Source organism: Lynx rufus, unplaced genomic scaffold (assembly GCF_022079265.1).
Source record: "Lynx rufus isolate CCGP_SWC_20201006 ecotype Redwood Valley unplaced genomic scaffold, mLynRuf1.p SCAF_19, whole genome shotgun sequence".
In the NCBI taxonomy this organism is placed as follows: domain Eukaryota; kingdom Metazoa; phylum Chordata; class Mammalia; order Carnivora; family Felidae; genus Lynx; species Lynx rufus.
This window is the reverse complement of record NW_025814833.1, coordinates 10,039,179-10,058,354: the sequence shown is the minus strand read 5'-3', so window position 1 is coordinate 10,058,354 and position 19,176 is coordinate 10,039,179. Positions and strand designations below refer to the sequence as shown.

At 39.7% G+C, this 19,176-nt stretch overlaps 1 pseudogene; it reads left to right on the top strand.

Moving 5' to 3' along the window:
* The first annotated feature begins 14,519 nt into the window (after nt 1-14,519).
* On the top strand, nt 14,520-15,373 carry LOC124513746 (40S ribosomal protein SA-like; annotated as a pseudogene).
* Nucleotides 15,374-19,176: the final 3,803 nt, after the last annotated feature.

Here is a 19,176-nt window from a genome sequence, read left to right as displayed (position 1 = left end):
GGGTTTCAGTGTACCTTCTGATTAATGTTTACCCCTGTAGCTGTTCCTCTTCTTTCTAATGGAGAGAACTTTCGACCCTTAACACAGATATCACTGTCAGATGTGAGAGACAGGAGAGCGGTTAAGCGCTTGGATCCCACAATGAAACTTCCTAGGTTCGAAACTCAGCACGCCCACGTATCAGCTATGTGGCCTCAGGTAATCTATTTTAGTCAGTTGCTTGGTAGTTAGGTTCCAGTTTTTCACCACCAAGAAGAAAGAAAATCTGCTTTGAACATTTGCATAAGATTTGATTTCCATTGATTTTGTTCAGACATCTACTGGAATTTCTGGGTCCTATGGTTAGCGTATGTGACTTTTAAGTAACTGCCAAATTCTTACCAAAAGTGGCTGTACATTTTACATTCTCACTATCAAGGTATTAAGGTTCCAGTTTCTTGACATCATTGACAACAGTTGGTACTTTCAGTCTTTGTTATTATAGGGGTTTTAGTGGGTTTGTGGCAATATCTAATTGTGGTGTTAATTTGCACTTCCTGAATAATTATGGGTATCTTTCCAGGTACTTACAGAGTAGTTTGTATATCTTTTTTGGTGATACTGAGATGCCTATTCAAATAATTTGCCAATTTTTAAAGATTTGGTTTGAAATGTTTATTTATTTGAGAGAGAGAGACAGAACATGAGCAGGGAGGGTAGAGATAGAGGGAGACACTGAATCCAAAGGAGGCTCCAGGCTCCGAGCCGTCAGCGCAGAGCCTGATGAGGAGCTCCAACTCACCAACCGCGAGATCATGACCAGAGCTGAAGTCGGACGCTTAACTGACTGAGCCACCCGGGTGCCCCTAATTTGCCCGTTTTTAATGGCTGTATTTCTTCTTATTTAGCTGCAATAATTCTTTATATATTCTGGACGTAAGACTTTTAGTTGTTTTATCAGGGCTTAGCAGATGTTTTCTGTAAAAGGTCAGAGAATAAATACAGTCAAGCCTTGGTTTGGGAGTATCATTCGTTCTGGAAACATGCTTGTAATCCACAGCACTTGCAAATCCAAACAAATTTCAAGAACCATTGGCTCAGTTGTGATCATGTGACCCCTGGCCTCATGTCCTACTCGTACATCGTTCATCGGGTTAAAATTTCTTAGAAATGTTTGCTCGTCTTGAGGAACACTCGCGGAACAAGTTACTCGCAATCCAAGGTTTTACCGTATTTTTTGCTCTGTCGGCCGTACGGATCCCACTTCAACAGCTCACCTCTGCCGTGTAGCGTGAAAGCAGCCATAGACAATACTTTAACAAAAGGGCATGACTGTGTTCTAATAAAAGTTTAGTTATGTAAAAATAAGCTGGCCCATGGGCTGTAGTTTACTGATCCCTAAATTCCATGGCTTGCAAAAGCATTCTTGAGTGAGACAGTTGGAGGCTATGTAAATATTCTGTTTCCCTTTTACATCTCACCCCCTCGCTTTAGCATTTCCCTGTGGCTCTTCCTTTCAGCAATTATTACTATACCGTCCTAATGGTGATTTTCTACTTCCTGCATTTCTTCTGCATTTATTACTTGGAATTATTCTATAAAAATGATTTATACCTTCTTTTTTTATTTATGCAATAATTTCTTCATAGGAGTATGATTTCATGTGCATTTGTTTCGTTTCCTTTAAGGGTTATAAACTGATACTCTCAATATTCATTTTGTTGTGCAAATCATTCTATTTAGGAGCTCTCTCAGAGCTGTGTCCCTTTGGTTCCTGTATTCTTTTGACATGCCCCCATCCTTTGTGTTCTGAACACTTCCTTACTCCCTGGAACCCTGAGATGCTCCCGGCTCATGTTGAATTTTTGTGACTTTAGCCCTTGAATCAGCCATTTCTCCAAGGAGACCTGTTCTTTGGTTGCTGTGGTTGAGGTTTTATTGGCAAATGGTATTTAGAAACTAAGATGTGTGTTTGGCATAGTCTTGCAACTTCACTGTATTCCTAAGGTCTTTTCAGTCCCTGCATGTATGTATGTATTTCTATCTATAACAAAATACACATGGGTTCCACTGATATCTCTGGCTCTAATATGGCACCCCATACTCACTCTAGCTTTTCCTGCTTGCTATTTGTCGATTCTTCAGCTGACAGTGAGAAATTCAGCCTTCACTGTCTACAATCTCTTTACTTACGGATTCAAATCTAGTTCCATAATTGCCCACCCATACCCTCTGAGAAAACAACTTTACCAACTAAAGGACAAGATTTATATACAGTTATTTTTTTAATTTAGATTTACACTATTCAGCCAAAACACTATGTTACAAAGACACTCAGGTCAGCTCCTTTTTCCCATTCTTCTCGGTGAAGTTATATTATACGTTTCTAATACAGGAAGACTCATTCGTCCAAATCTGCGCTCCCTCCTGGTTTCCCTCTGACATTCTGGTTGATTTCGTTTTTTTTTTTTTTAGGTCTGCGTACAACGAAGTGTCCTCTTTGTGGTGAATGGTTGTATGAATTTTGCCAATGCACAGAGTCACGTATCCAAGACCACCATAGTATATATGATGTTGCTCTGCCCCTGAGCTTTGTCTGCTAATCCTGACTTCTGAACTCACTCAGATCCCCTTTCTGTTGACTGCTTCATTTTCTGGCTTTGGGCCGCACTTCCTCTTTCTTCGCACGTCAAGTAATTTTTTTTTATTATTAAAAACTGGCCATTGTAGATTACACATTGCAGTGACACGGGAACCTGTTCATCTGAAGATTACTGCTCATTTACTGTACCAAGCACTGAACTTGCATGGACTCGAGATTCACAGTCTTTCTTCCAGTGATGCTGGAAGCGGGGCGCCTGGGTGGCTCAGTCGGTTAAGCGCCCGACTTCGGCTCAAGTCATGATCTCGCGGTTTGTGGGTTCGAGCCCCGCGTCGACCTCTGTGCTCAGAGCCTGGAGCCTGCTTCGGATTCTGGGTCTCCCCGTCTCTCTGCTCCTCCCCTGTTCACACGCCCTCTGTCTCAAAAATAGACAAACATTTAACAAAATTTAAAAATTGGGCAGATTTAGTCCAAGACTTTTGCTCACTCTATGTTCCTTTGCTTCTAGAGTTTTCTTCCTAAATTTTCCGTTGTTATTCCAGGCTTGAGTTCTCATCTCAAGCCAGTAAGGTCTCTAGTTTACATCATTTAAGCTGTGTGTGTGCGTGCATGCGTGTGTGTTGGAGAATGTATTATGTCAAAATCACAGCAAAGTCCCAAATCTGATCATGAAGAGTTCTGTGTATCAAGGTAAGTTCCCACCTTCTAGCTTCTATTTGATTTTTCAAAAGATTCCCTTGGGTTATCTACATGTCTACATGCCTAGTTTTAAGACCGGTCTAGAAATTTGGGCAAATATTGTATTCACAGTTTGGACATCAGCCTTTTTATTTAATATTTTTTTTGATGTTTTATATTTGAGAGAGAGAGAGAGAACCTGCACGCGCATCAGAGAGGGAGGGGCAGAGAGAGATGAAGACAGAATCCGAAGCAGGCTCCAGGCTCTGAGCTGTCAGCATAGAGCCCGTCGCGGGGTTTGAACTACTGAACCGTGAGATCATGGCCTGAGCCGAAGCCGGACGCTTAACTGACTGAGCCACCCAGGTGCCCCTGGCACCAGCCTTTTTATAGCTCTCTCCCCTTCAAAGTTTCCACCTTAAATTTCTCCCTGCTCTGCTGCTGGCCATTCTATAATCTGCCACCTTGAGCCAGGGGCTGAGTTTTTCCACTACTAGGGTTTCGGACGGCTACCAGGGTTTGGGAATTGAAAGCACTTGCAGGAAAAGAATACACAAACTTGTAGTTCTTTAAGTAGCAGTTATTCCAGAGTAAACCCTTAGCTAGTTTCAACCTGCTTGTGGTCTTTCCCCAGTATTTTCAAATCGTTCACCTTAAATTAATTTTTGTCCCGTTGTTATAGCTACTATCTGCACGGGGATTCGTATGACGGCTTATCCTGCCATTACTGGAAGTATCCTTGTCTTTATTTTCTCATACAAATAGCACAGAAAATAAACTAGTATATTTCCCCACATATTTGCCTTATTCTAATCCTCTTTGTTCTTTCCTGCAGATCTAGGCTCTTGTCTGGTATCATTTCTTCCCAGCTACAGTCCCTTCTTTTAGGCTCTTGTACTGCTGAGCTACTAGAGATGAATTCCCTCAGATTTTGTTCCTGTTGCTGTCTTTATCTTTATTTATTTATTTCTTTAAAGAGTATCTTTCACCGGAGTTTCAGTTTTTGGTATAGGCAAAACAATGCCCTCCCAAGGACGTCTATAACCTAGTGCTTGAAACTTGTGAATAATTACCTGACATAGTAAAAAAGACTTTTCAGATATGATTAAGTTAAGGATCTTGCTGGGAGATTATACTGGATGACCTGGGTGGGCCAAATGTAATTATAAGAGACTTTGTAAGAGGGTGGGAGGATCAGAGTCAGAAAGAGAGTGGAAGATGCTTCTACTGCTGGTTTTGAAGTTAGAGAAAAGGACCCTGAAACAACGTATGCAGGAAGCTTTTAAGAGCTGGAAAAGGCAAGGGAATAAACACTGTCTCAGACCTTCCAGAAGCCGTGCAGCATTGGTGACACCTTCCTTTTAGCCCACTGAAACCCATTTCAGGCTCTTGACTTCCAGAACTGGGTGATAACAAATTTGTGTTGTCTTAGCCACCAAATTTGTGATATGTGTTACAATGGCAATAGGAAATTAGGACACAGGTTAACTTTTTTTTTTTTTTTTCACATTAAAGATGTCTCTTGTCCTCTGTGGTCAATAAAGAAAAGTCAGAAACTCTTCTTATCGCTGTTCCTCCCTAGGTAGAGTGTGTTTTTTCATCCTAGCTGGGAAACATTTTTCCTTTATGTTTATATCACAGCAGTTTCATTATGATTTGCTTAATGCAGCATGCTTTGTGTTTATTTTGCCTAGCGTTTGCTCAGCTTTTTGGATTTGGGGGTGATTTTTCTTTTCATTGAATTTTTCAGCTGTCATTTTTTTTCAAACACCTTCCCCCCCTCTTCTTTCTTTTCCTCCTTGTACGATAGACCATATAATACTGGCCCACAAATTATTGAGGCTGCATTCATTTTCTTCCTCTCTCAGTGCTTCAGATGGAATCATTTATTTTACTGCCCTCAACTTCCCTGATCCTTTCTTCTGCATTGTCAAATCTACTATTAATGACATCTAATGAATTTTTTATGTCTGAGTTTATGGTTTTCAGTTCTCAGATTTCATTTGCTTCTATTTGAAGACTTCATATCACTTTGCAATTCACCTTCTTCTTCTTCTTCTTCTTCTTTTTCTTCTTCTTTTTTTAAAAGTTTATTTATTTATTTATTTTGAGAGACAGAGAGAGCACCCAGGAGGGGCAGACAGAGAAAGAGAGAGAGAGAGGGAGAGAGAGAGAGAGAATCCCAAGCAGGTTCTGCACTGTGAGCACAGAGCCCGGTGCGGGGCTTGAACTCACGAATCGTGAGATCATGACCTGAGCCGAAATCACAAGTCAGATGCTTGACTGACTGAGCCACCCAGGCACCCAACCATCTTACTGTTCTCTATGCTCACATTTTCTTATACATATATTAGCATGTTTATAGTAGCTATTTTAATGTCCTTGTCTGCAGATTTCAACATCTGGGTTATCTGTGGGTCTGATTTTATTGCCCATTTCTTGTTTAGGGGGTCACATTTCCCTGCTTCTCGACATGCCTAGATATTTTGCGTATTTCCTGAGCATTGCAGCGTATTTGTTCTATTGACTCTAGATTCTGTTCTTTCTCCCCAAAGAGTATTAAGTTTTGTCACAGGAGGCAGTCAAATTACTAGCAAATCATGGCTATCATCTGAATGCTTGGTTTTAGGCTTTTTAGGGCAGACCTACTTTAGTTTTGCCTTTATTTGTTAGGCACAGTATGTAGTCCTGGAATATGGCACTTAGTTCTAAAGTGTAAACCTTCTGAGTTTCTAATGGAAACCCTGGGTGTTCATCAAACTCCCCTGACTTAGCAAAACTTGAACTCCTAACTGTGTTTCTCCAACTATTGGAAAATGCAAAAATATCTACTCAGTTCTCCGGACCTTTCCAGAAGGACTTTTCTAAGGACTTTTCTAAGGACTTCTTGGAGTCTCACCCTATGCAGACAGTGTCGGCAGAGTACATAAGGATAATTTGTATGTAAATTTTGGGTCACCTCCATCTGTGGGTCCCTCCATCCCGGAATTCTCCCAATCAATTTTCAGGCTGTCTGGAAACTTCAATTAGCAACGTTGTTGCACTCTGCTCGAATTATATCCCTCATTTTCAATGAAGAATATTTCACCTAGGAAATATTAAACACTGGAACAGAGATAAACAGAATAAATAGAAAGCAGAAAAGCAGTAGGATTAATGAAATTAAATGTTTGTTCTTCGAAAAATGCAACAAAGTTGACAAAACTTTAGACTAAGGAAAAAAAAAGAAAAAGCCTCAAATTACTAAAATCAGAAATGAATGTGGGGGCATTAATACCGAAACTTACTGAAATTAAAAAAAAAGGATTATACGAGAACACTGTGAACAACGGTATGCCAGAAAATGAGATCACGTAAATGAAATGGACACATTTCTAGCAACACACAAACTACCAGACCAATCAAGAAGAAAGAAAAATCTGAATAGACCTATAACAAGTAAAGGGCTCATATGAGAAATAAAAAAAAATCTCACGACAGGGGAAAGTCCAAGAGCAGAGAGATGCCCTGGAGGATTCTACCAAACATTTAGAGAAGCAGAATGGTGATGGAGATCTAGTGCACATCATCGGGACTATGATTAACAATACTATATTGCACACTTGAACTTTGCTAAGAGGGTAGATTTTACATATTCTCACAACACACACACACACACACACACAGATAACTATGTGAGATGAGGGAAATATTAGTTAGTTGTAGTCATTTCACAATATATACATATATCAAAACATCGCATTGCACACTTCAAATATAAACCATTTTTACTTGTTAATTAGATGTGTATAAAGCTGCGGGAAAAAGAGAAGAACTGATCGTTCTCGAAGTCTTCCAAAATATAGAAGAGGGGGCAACAATTCATAACATGTTGAGGCCGCCGTGACTCTGATAACAAAACCAGGCAGAGACATGATAAGAAAACCACAGAGCACATTCTTTATGAAGGTAGATGCAAAAATCCTCAACAAAATAGCAGCAAACTGAATCTAGAACATAGTCCAAAGATTATTCCTAATGACCAAGTGGGGAATTTCTGCCAGGAATGCAGAGGTGGCTGAATATATGAAAACTGATCAAATGTAATACACTGTGTTAACACAATGATGGAAAAAAATACATAATTATCTTGATTAATTCAGAGAAAACGTTTGACAAAGTCCAACACCCTCTCTCAATAAAAATGATCAACAATCTAGGAATAAAAGTAAACTTTCTCAACGTAATAAAGGCAGTATATGTAAAAAACCCATGTCTAACATCATGCTCAATGGTGAAAGACTGGATGCCTTCCCCCTGAGATCAGGAACAAAACAAAAATGTCACTTTCATCACTTCTATTCAATACTGTACTGAAGTTCTAGACTAAAGAATGAGACGACGAAAACAAAAGGCATCCAAAATGGAAAGGAAGAAGTAAAACTATCTCTGTTTGCAGACAACATTATCTTATGTGTAGAAAATCCTAAAGAATCAGAGAGGGAAGAAACCCAAAGAAACTCTTAAATACAGAGAACAAACTGAGGGTTGCCGGAGGGGAGATAGGTAGGGGGATGGGCTAAGTGGGTGATGGGTATTAAGGAGGGCACCTGTTGGGATGAGCACTGGGTGTTATATGTAAGTGATGAATCACTAAAATCTATTCCTGAAACCAATACTACACTGTATGTTAAACACATTTAATTTGAATAAGTAAATTTAAAAAAGTATCCACAATGAACTATTAGAACCAATAATTGAAGTCAACAAAATTTCAGGACCCAAGATATACAAAAATCACTTACATTTTTATACAGTAGCAGTAAGCAATCTGAAAACAATTAAGAAATCATCCTATTGGTAATAGAATCCAAAAAATTAAAATGCCTAAAATTAAATTTAACCATGGAAGTGAAAGACATGTTCACTTAAAACCATAAAACATTGCTGGAAAAAATTTAAAGATCTAAATAAATGAAAAGACATTCCATGTTCATGGGTTAGCAAACTAAATGCTGTTATGATGACAATTCTTCCCCAAATAACTTATAGAATCATTGTAATCCCTACGAAATGCAGATAATGTTTTACAGAAATAGATAGCCTGATCCTGAAATTCATATGGAATTACAAGGGACCCCAGCTAGCTAAATTAATCTTGAAAAGAACAAAGTTGGATGACTCACATGTCCTGATTTCAAAATACACAACAAAGCTACAGTAATTAAACCAGTGTGGTACTAGCGTAAGGACAGACCTATCGACCAATGAAATAGAATTGAAAATCCCCAAATAAATCCATACATTCATAAGCAATTGACTTTCAATGAGGGTGCCAAGACCATTCAAGGGGGGAAGAATGGTCCCTTCAACAAACAGTGCTGGAACAGCTAGAGGGACACACATTCGAAAGACTTTTAAAACTTACTTCACATCTTATACAGAACTAACTGAACGTGGATCAAATATCTAAATGTGAGCATTAAAACTATATACTTCTGTCAAGAAAACATAGGGATAAATCTTCTTGACCTTGGATTTGACAATGGTTCCTTAGATGTGATTCCAAAGCGACAGCAACAAAAGAAAAAAAAATAGATGAATTAGACTACATCAAAATTAAACCTTTTATGCATCAAATGACATGCTCAAGAGAGTAAATGTATATGTGTGTATATATATATATTACATTTACATAGTAAATGTATAAGTATATATATTACTACATATATTACATTATAAATACTACATTATACTATTATACTACACTATTATACTACATATATATGTATATTAGACTACATATATATACATGTATATATATGTATATATATATATATATATATATATATGTAGTAATATATATATAAGCAACTTGACAACAAAAACGCAATTTAAAATGAGCAAAGGACATGAATAGATATTCCCCCAAGGAAGATATACAATGGATAACAAGCATATGAAAAAATGCTCAACATTATTAGTCATTAGGGAAATGCAAATCAAAACCACAGTGATATGCCATTTCATACCCACTAGAATAGGTATAATCAAAACCACAGAAAATAACAAGTATTGATGAGGAGCTAGAGCAATTGACCATCCTATATTGGTGGTAGAAATACAAAATGGCATAGTTACTGTGAAAAAGTTTGGTGGTTCCTTAAAAATCTAACAAAATTATCATATGGCCCATTATACACTCCTAAGTATATACTCAGTAGAATTGACAGCAGATGCTCAAATTAATATTTGCACAAAATGTTAGTTACACTATTTGTAATAGGTAAAAGGTGGAAACAACCTAAATGTCCAACAACTGATGAATGGAAGAATAAAACATAGTATGTTCATAAAATAGATATCATAAAAGGAATAAGGAATAAAATTGTGATACATGTTATAACATAGAAGAACCATGAACATACTGTGTGAGTAAAAGAAGCTAGACACAAAGGCGGCATAGGAACCCATTTATATGAAATACCCAGTAAAGGCAAATTCTTAAAAAAAAAAAAAAGAAAAAGAAAAGAGATTTGTAGTACCCAAGGGATTGGGAGGGATTGGGAAATGGAGAACGACTACTTAATGGGTAAGGGGCTTCCTTTTGGGGTGATGAAAATGTTCTGGAACTAGATAGTGGTTATGGTTGCACAACATTGTGCATTTGCTAACTGTCACTGACATGTTCTTCTTACACGGTGTATATGGCTAATTTCGTTACGTGTATTTTGCCTCAATAAGAAAACATCAAGCAGAAAAAAAGTAGGTCTCATTTAATGTCCTTTTGGTCATTAAGTGTTCATATTCCAGAGCTCATATTTGTTCCTGATGGTAGTGTCAGTCCTCTATGAGCTAACGCTGCCATTACTGAAAATGGGACATGACCCAGTGCCTTTGTACTCTGTGGGTACCCCTTGTAATTGCCTACCTTTCAAGTGTTAATTCTTTCTTGCGTTGAGCCACATTCGTTGGTTCTTGGTGGATTGCTCCACTGAGGTGCTCTTAAGATGGTTTCAAGTTATGGACGATACATTTCCTCCCTGGTTCTTTATGACTGTGTTTCATCCGGACCCTAGTGTCTGATGCAATATCTATTTTTGGGCCACCAACCAAGCTGGCAATCTTCTTGAGCAGAATCCATTTCAAGACGACTCAGTTTTGTTTACTCCCACAAGACCCATAACTGTCTTATGGTAAATGTGTACCTTTGCCCCGTCACTGGTGGAGCTGCAGCTCTCTGTTTACTTTCCCCATATCTCTCCCTGCTCTGTACCACAGGCTTATTAAGTCAAACCTTACGTGCCCTCCGTCTTTTTCAACAATGGTTATTTGGCCCTCCCTTATATAACTTGGCAATGGGTGCTTTCTGTTGGCAGGCCAATTTTAGTGATATAACCATTTCACCATATCTTAGCATGTTTTGGTGTATCATCTTACTTGAGCATGTGAGGCTAACTTAGCCCCTATTTTCTTGTTCTCTGAACTTTCAAGCCTTTGCTGAAACTCTGAGCCCTTGGGAACAGTCTTATTTAACACCGTGTTTTATTAATAATTTATTTGTTTTCCTCTTGTTACGCCTAGCCATTTAGATTTCGCTCAGCTTCCCTTATCTTACATTTTCACAATCATCATTCCGCTTAGCAACCTAAGGAACTTCCTTAAGATCTCCTTTACTCATCACATCGCAAAGTATTGTAAGTAACAATTTTATCTTATATAAATAATTTTTTTCTCTTGCAATTTTCTCGCCATGATTTTTTTTTATTAGAAAATAGTAACTTCTAGAGGCATCTGAGTGGCTCAATCGGGTGAGCGTCCAACTCTTGATTTCAGCTGAGGTCATGATTCCAGGGTTGTGGAATGGAGCCCCACATCGGGCTTGGGATTTTCTCTCTTCAACCCCCATCTCTCTCTCCCTCTCTGCCCCTTTCCCCCAATTGCGTGTGCTCTCTCTCTAAAATAAAAAAGAAAAGAATAAGTTCTGGGCAAAGTATGACTAAGAAGCCTGTTCCTTTTAGAAACAATATGTCCTATTTTCTTCGGCCATTGGCTGCTTCTACTTTATAAATGCAGGCATACCTCATTTTACTGTGCTTTGCAGATACTGTGTTTTCAACATATTGAAGGTTCGTGGGAACCCCACATTATCGTGGGAACCCCACCCCACATATGAAGTCTATCGGCATCATTTTTCCAACAGCATTTGCTCGCTCTGTGTCTCTGTCACATTTTGGTAATTCTCATAATATTTCAAATTTTTTCATTAGTATTGTATTTGTTATGGTGATCTGTGACCAGTCATCACGACTTGCTTAAAGCTCAGATGACGGTTGGCATTTTTTAGCAACAAAGTATTTTTAAAATTAACATATGTGCATTGTTTTTTAGACTCAATGCTATTGCATACTTAATAGACTATAGTATAGCTGAAACATAACTTTTATATGCACTAGGAGACAAAAAAGTCATTTGACTTGCTTTATTGCAATATTTGTATGATTGCAGTGGTCTGGAACTGAACCCGCAATAATTCTGAGGTATGCCTGTACCTTATCTGACAAATAAAAAACAATTGATAAATTTATCGTATGTACCATCAAATAACTGTAGGTTTTTTTTTTTGCAAACTGTTGTCATTCAAGGGGTAAAGTTTATTTTTAATATTCTGAAGTCTTTATGTCTCTCCTATCCTAATATCACCTAATACCAAATTACTGTAAAACGCTCCTTACATACTGCTGTTTGTTTTTTGCTTTGGGAAAAGAATCAGGGTGAGAACTGACAATGTGATTTACTTCATGCTGCACAGGAAATTCACAAATAGAGCCAACACTGAGAGCGCTGTTATTCCCAGTAATTGACATTATCCAAGCTAAATTACATTACCTATGAAGTTTGAATAATAACCAAACATAGTCTAGGAGTTCTTTGGAATTGCTTTCTGACTCGAAAAAAACAAACAGGGTTTCTTCAACTCAGCTTTACTTATTTCTTTGGGACCAAGTTATCACTGTCAACCTTATGATCTACTGTGCGCTTCTGAAATGTGATTCTTGTCATTCTTTGTGTCCCCTGAATAAACTGCTTAATTTGGTTCCGAAAAAGAAGTGTCTGCAAAATGATTAAGGTAATGTTGTGTAATTATGTACGCTGTCACAATGTAATTAACATGATAACTACACAAAGATATAACCTTAGATATCCTATAGGACACGTTCTCACATTAAAAAAAAAATTTTTATGTTTATTTTTGAGAGCAAGAGAGACAGAGCACAAGTAGGGGAGGGGCAGAGAGAGAGGGAGACACAGAATCCGAAGCAGGCTCCAGGCTCTGAGCTGTCGGCACAGCTCGATGTAGGGCTCAAACTCACAGACAGTGAGATCATGACCTGAGCCGAGTCGGCAGCTCAACCGCACACACACTCAGGCCAAGTAAAAGAGGGGAATAAAGAGGCAGCAATTTCGCGGGTTCAAGTGGCTGAGAGTGCTTTAGGCATTTTGCTGATCTTTAAATACACTGTCGCTCAAATAAATCTTTAAGCTTCCTGACTGGACTGTACAATAGGCTGTGGTTTCATTTGAAGATTTTCCCACATTCCTTCCACCACCCGTGAACTGCTGTATAACACTCGGACCCCAGGAAAGATAGAATGACACGTTTCAGAGCATTTTGGAAGGTTGAATATTGTTCAACCTGGATCCTCTTATGTAATGGCGCCAGGACCCCACTGCACATCAGTCTTATCTGAGGATCTTTAAGAAATATACATGCCTAGGGGCGCCTGGGTGGCTCAGTCAGTTAAGCGTTAAGCGTCCGACTTCGGCTCAGGTCATGATCTCATGGTCCGTGAGTTCGAGCCCCGCGTCGGGCTGACAGCTCAGAGCCTGGAGCCTGCTTCGGATTCTGTGTCTCCCTCTCTCTCTGACCCTCCCCCATTCATGCTCTGTCTCTCTCTGTCTCAAAAAGAAATAAACATTAAAAAAATTAAAAAAAAAAAAGAAATATACATGCCTATCCTCATCCTTGGTGTTAGGATTAACTTTGGCCAGGGTGGAGGGAGAGGTTTGGGGGAAGATACTCCTGCTTTAGTATAAACTCTTTCTGTTCAATATGATGAAACAGACCTAGGGAAGGGAGGCTACAAGGCAAAGGTCATAGCAGTGAGTAGCAGGGGTACCACTCCTAGGACTGTGTCTCTCCATTTCTGTCACATCATATCCTTTTCTGAAAAACATTAGAAAGTAAAACCGTTATTCAATAACTGAGATTTCAATTTTTTAATGTTTATTTTTGAAAGAGAGACAGAATGCAGTTGGGGAGGGGCAGAGAGAGAGGGAGACACAGAATCCGAAGCAGGCTCCAGGCTCTGAGCTGTCAGCACAGAGCCCGACGTAGGGCTCAGACTCACAAACCGTGAGCTCATGACCTGAGCCGAAGTCGGAGGCTTAACTGACTGAGCCACCCAGGTGCCCCAAAAACACATGTTTTAGGTGACTATGTTTAGCTATCTTTTGATTTTGTATATAGGATCTAGAAATCCTTAATTTTGAATCAGTCAACTTTATCAAATTTTTTTGCCATGGGGCAATGACTGTGATTATCTTGGACTAATGAAACTTTAATTGTTGGGGCTGGGGAGAGAAGTAGGTCATGTCATCAGGGTATAAAAGTTGGAACCCTATTGACAATAAAGAAAGGAAGCGAGGGTGGATTTGGGGCAAGCAACCTACAGTGTCTGCTGTGCTAAAGCACAGCCCATAAGATCCTATATGGTATGGCCCATCCTTATTCTTCTGTCCTCATCTACTCCCCTCACCCATCTATACTGCCATTCACTGTGTTCTACTTTAGAGTCTTTACAATTTCTGCTTGTTGTGGAAGGAAATGACTGGGTAAGAAACCAACACTGTCTGTCAAAAGCCCATTTTCATATCCTTTATTTTATCACCCAAACAAGTTAACCGAGGTAGGAAGGGGAAACTCAAGGTGGGGGCCACTTCCCGTTCTAATAATCTTGCTCACATTCTCGCTCCTGATCACCTAATAGAGTGGCAAAATGTTTTGTGTATCTTAATGTGTTCTCATATGGTGCCTCGGTTGATTCTTATGCAAGATCCACAAGGTAGGCAGAAGAGCCCAGAGAGGTCAAGTGATCTACCTAGAATCATCCAAGTGACTCTTGGATCAAAAACTATTTTACCTTTCCATGCTACCCAGGGAGGGATCCGTATGGCGTTGTTTTGCGTTCCCGTCGTAAGTTAAAGGGGAACTTTCACAATGGCCAGAGCCCTTGACGTCCTGCAAAGGAAGGAGGACGATGTCCTCAAATTCCTTGCAGCAGCAACCCACGCAGGTGATGCCAACCTTGACTTCAAATTGGCACAATACGTCTACAAAAGAGAAGTGATGATATCTGCATCATAAATCCGAAGAGAACCCGGGAGAAGCTTCTGCCAGCACCTCGAGCCACTGTTGTCATTGAAAACCCAGCTGATGTCAGTGTCCTATCATCCAGGAATACTGGCCAGCAAGGTGTGCTGAAGTTTGCTGCTACGACTGGAGCCTCTACTACTGCTGGTAACTTCACTTCTGGAACCTTCACTAAACCAGATCCAGGCAGCCTTCTGGGAGCCAAAACCTCTGGAGTTTACTGGTCCTGGGGCTGACCACCAGCCTCTCACAGAGGCGTCTTATGGTAAGCTGCCCACCAACACTCCGCCATTGCCACCCATTGCAACAGCAAGGGAGCTCGTTCAGTGCGTCCGATGTGGTGGCTGCTGGCCTGGGAAGTTCTGTGCATGCGTGACACCGTTTCCCGTGAGCCCGCAGGGGACGTCATGCCTGATCTCGACTTCTAGAAAGATCCTGAGGGGACGGAAAAAGGAAGAGAAGGCTGCTGCCGAAAAGGCTGTGACCGAGGAAGAATTTCAGGGTGAATGGATGGCTCCAACTCCTGAGTTCATCGCTACCCAACCTGAAGTCACAGACGGGTCTGAGGGTGTGCGGGTGCCCTCTGTGCTCAGCAGATCCCGACTGAAGACTGGAGCCCTCGGCCTGCCGCCGAAGGCTGGTCTGCAGCTCCCACTGCTCAGGCCACTGAATGGGTACGAACAACCGCTGAGTGGTCTTAAGCGGCTCTCCCACAAGGGCAAACAAAATGGAAATAACGATGACGGAAAATAAACAGTCGCTCACAAAACAATTCTTTCACACAACTGTGACTCCTTACGCCTTGGTCTGTACAGTCTTTCAATTGACCGTTCACTGTTAACTGTGATCATACTCCCACTTCTTTCATTTGAGAAACACTGCACTAGATAATAACAGGGGACCGTTTGGACAAAAGAGCCGAAAGAAACTGTAGAAAGAGAATGAATTTAGTCGAGGGGGAAATATATGCCAAATCATGCCTAGGTCTCAGTACTCAGGCAGTAGGAAATCTGAGCCCACAGTCCAGTTAAGCCAGCCATTTGCATAAACCTCAGCAGGAAACTCCAGAATGGCTTTGCACCTGCTCCAAAATATTGGCAAACGAAGCGCTTTGAAACAGGCCAACCAGGGTGCATTGGAAGTAGGCTTCAGAGGCTCGCTCATGCCTAGCCGGTTTGCAGTAAGCCCAGATGGTCTCATACTGTGTTGCTTATATCATACAGGATGGGCTGTGGATTCTGACATTCAAATATCTATTGCAACATCCATTATTTTCAGTCCCCCACCCAAAAGATGAAAGCAGCCAAAACCAAAGCCATCCCCCTCCTAACTAAAATCAGATTGATGTGACCATTATCATGAATTATGTACTTCTGTTTACCTGATTATTGCTTGAGGTATCATAATATATGGGCCTGACGAGCTGTTTTCATTCGAATACACCATCTGAAAAAAACCTAATTTTCTTTGTTTAGGTGTGTGGGTTTAAATGTGTACATCTGTTTGTGCAGGTGGTTTTGCGTTGTACACGTTCTATGTAGGAAATAATTTTTGCTGTTTTACTTTTTCCTCTAAGTGAAAGCGTGCCTAATAGGACATTTACAGGGCTATACATGAGCTTAATTAGAAAGATGCGATTAACATTATGAGTCTTCCGTTCGGCTTCTTATGTGCTTAACGGTGTACTATCCTGTACCTCCCTCAAGCCTCATACCCAAACCCTACTTTCACCCCTAGATGTATTGTCTATATTATATTTGTTTTTTAAAATTTTTTTAATGTTTATTTATTTTTGAGACAGAGAGAGACAGAGCACGAATGGGGGAGGGGCAGAGAGAGAGGGAGACACAGAATCTGAAACAGGCTCCAGGCTCTGAGCTGTCAGCCCAGAGCCTGACGCGGGGCTCGAACTCACGGACCGCGAGATCATGACCTGAGCCGAAGTCGGACGCTTAACCGACTGAGCCACCCAGGCGCCCCTGTCTATATTATATTTGTATTAAAATATAGTTCACTGTTTTCCTTTACCATTGGAGTAAATGCTTTGCATGGTCTATTTTTATTATTTAAGAGATTTTCTTTGTTCCTAAATTTCAGTGATTTGGAAAATAGTATTTTAAGGGACAGAATATTTAAAATGAAAATATTCAGTGGAACAGAATAGAGTCTATAAAGAGACCCATGCTTGGGTTTGATCTTAGGTAAGCTATTAAATTGCCCTAAGTTCCATTTTATGCATAAAAAAAGGGATGATTTTCATACTTCTCTAAAAAGTTTGAATGACTGAATACTTAATGAAGCATAAGGGAACACTTCTATATTCATCTTATGAGGCAAGCATTACCCTGATATTAAAACTCAGACAAGGACACTACAAGAAAAGGAAACTACAGGCCAATATACCTAAAGAACAGGGATGCAAAAATCCTCAACAAAATATTAGCAAACTGAATTCAATAATAGATTAAAAGGATAATTTGCCATAATTAAATGGGATTTATTCCAGAAATGCAAGATGGTTCGACATCTGCAAATCATGTGATACACTACATTAATCAAATGAAGGATAAATATCATATGACTGTCTTAATAGATGCAGAAAATGTATGCAACAAAATTCAACATCCATTCACGATAAAAGCTCTCAACAAAGTGGATATGGAGGGAATGTACTTCAACATAATAAAGCCCGTGTATGACAAACCCACAGCTAACATCAGACTCAATGGTGAAAAGCTGAAAGCTTTTCTTCTAAGATCAGGGACAAATAAGTATGTCCACTCTTACCACTTTCATTCATATAGTGCTGGAAGTCCTAGTCAGAACAATTTGGTAAGAAAAAAGAAATACAATGCACCCAAATACGAATGGAAGAATTAAATCTGTCTCCATTTGCAGACGGCATAATATTACACATAGAAAACATTAAAGACTCCACCAAAACATGGCTGGAATAAACAAATAACTTCAGTTGAGTCACAGGATACAAAATCAATATACAAAAGTTAGCTGCATTTTATACACTAATGAACTATCAGAGAGTAAAATTAAGAATCGCACTTGTAATTGCATCAAAATAATAAGATACCTAGGAATAATAAACCACCAAGAAGGTGAAGGATCTTACCCTGAAAACTGTAAGAAATTGATGAAAGAAACTGAAGAGGTCACAAAAATTGGAAAGATATTCCATGCTCAGGGATTGGGGGAATTCATAGTGTTAAAATGTCCATACTACTCAAAGCATTCTACAGATTCAGTTGCAATCCCTACCCAAATTCCAATGGCAATTTTCACAGACATAGAATAAAAAAATCTTAAAATTTGTATGGAACCACACACACATTAAAAAAAAAAAAAACAAATAGCAAAAGCAATCTTGAGAAAGAAGAATTTTTGAGAAAGACAGAGAGAGAGAAGGAGACAGAGACAGAGACAGAACATGAGTGGGGGAGGGACAGAGAGAGAGGGAGACACAGAATCCGAAGCAGGCTCCAGGCTCTGAGCTGTCAGCACAGAGCCTGACGTAGGGCTCGAACTCACAAACCGTGAGATCGTAACCTGAGCCGAAGTCGGAGGCTTAACCGACTGAACCACCCAGGTGCCCCAAAAGCATATGTTTTAGGTGAATGTGTTCAGCTATCTTTTAATTCCATCAGATCAATGGAATAGAATAGACGGCCCAGAAACAAACCCATGGATATACAGTCGGTTAATTTATGACAATAGAGCCAAAAATACATAATAGGGAAAGGACAGCCACTTCAATAATTGTTGGGAAAACTGGACAGCCATATTCAAAAGAATGAAACTGGATCCCTATCTTACACCATATACAAAAATCAACTCAAAATGGATTAAGGACTAAAACAGGATCGAAAGCCATAAACCTCCTAGAGAAGAGAAAACATAGTGGGTAATGTCTTTGACATCAGTCTTGGCAAAGTAAAAAGCTTCTGCACAGTCACGAAAACTATCAACAAAATGAAAAGGCCACCTAAGGAATGGGAAGAAATATTTATAATTCACATATCGGATAAAAGGTTAATACCCAAAATACATAAAGAACTCATACAACTCAAAAAACAAACAGTATAAAAAAATTATAGAACTTGCCAATAAACAAAAGTGAAAAGCAGACTAACGTCTCAGGAGAATAAGGGGCAGAGGCTTTAAACAGATATTCTATATAAAAGAAAATAGAGGGGCACCTGGGTGGCTCAGTCGGTTCAGGGTCCGACTTCGGCTCAGCTCATGATCTCACGGTTGGTGAGCTGGTTGGTGAGGTCGAGCCCCGCTTTGGGCTCGTTGCTGTCAGCACGGAGACAGCTTCTAATCCTCTGCCCTCCTCTCTCGCTACCCTTTCCTCCACTCAAAAATAAAAATAAACATGAAAAAAAAAGATTCTCTCTCTCGCCCTCTGCCTTTCCACCCCATTCGCTTGTGCTGTCTCTCTCTCTCTCAAAAAAAATAAATAAATAAAAAATAAATAAATAAATAAATA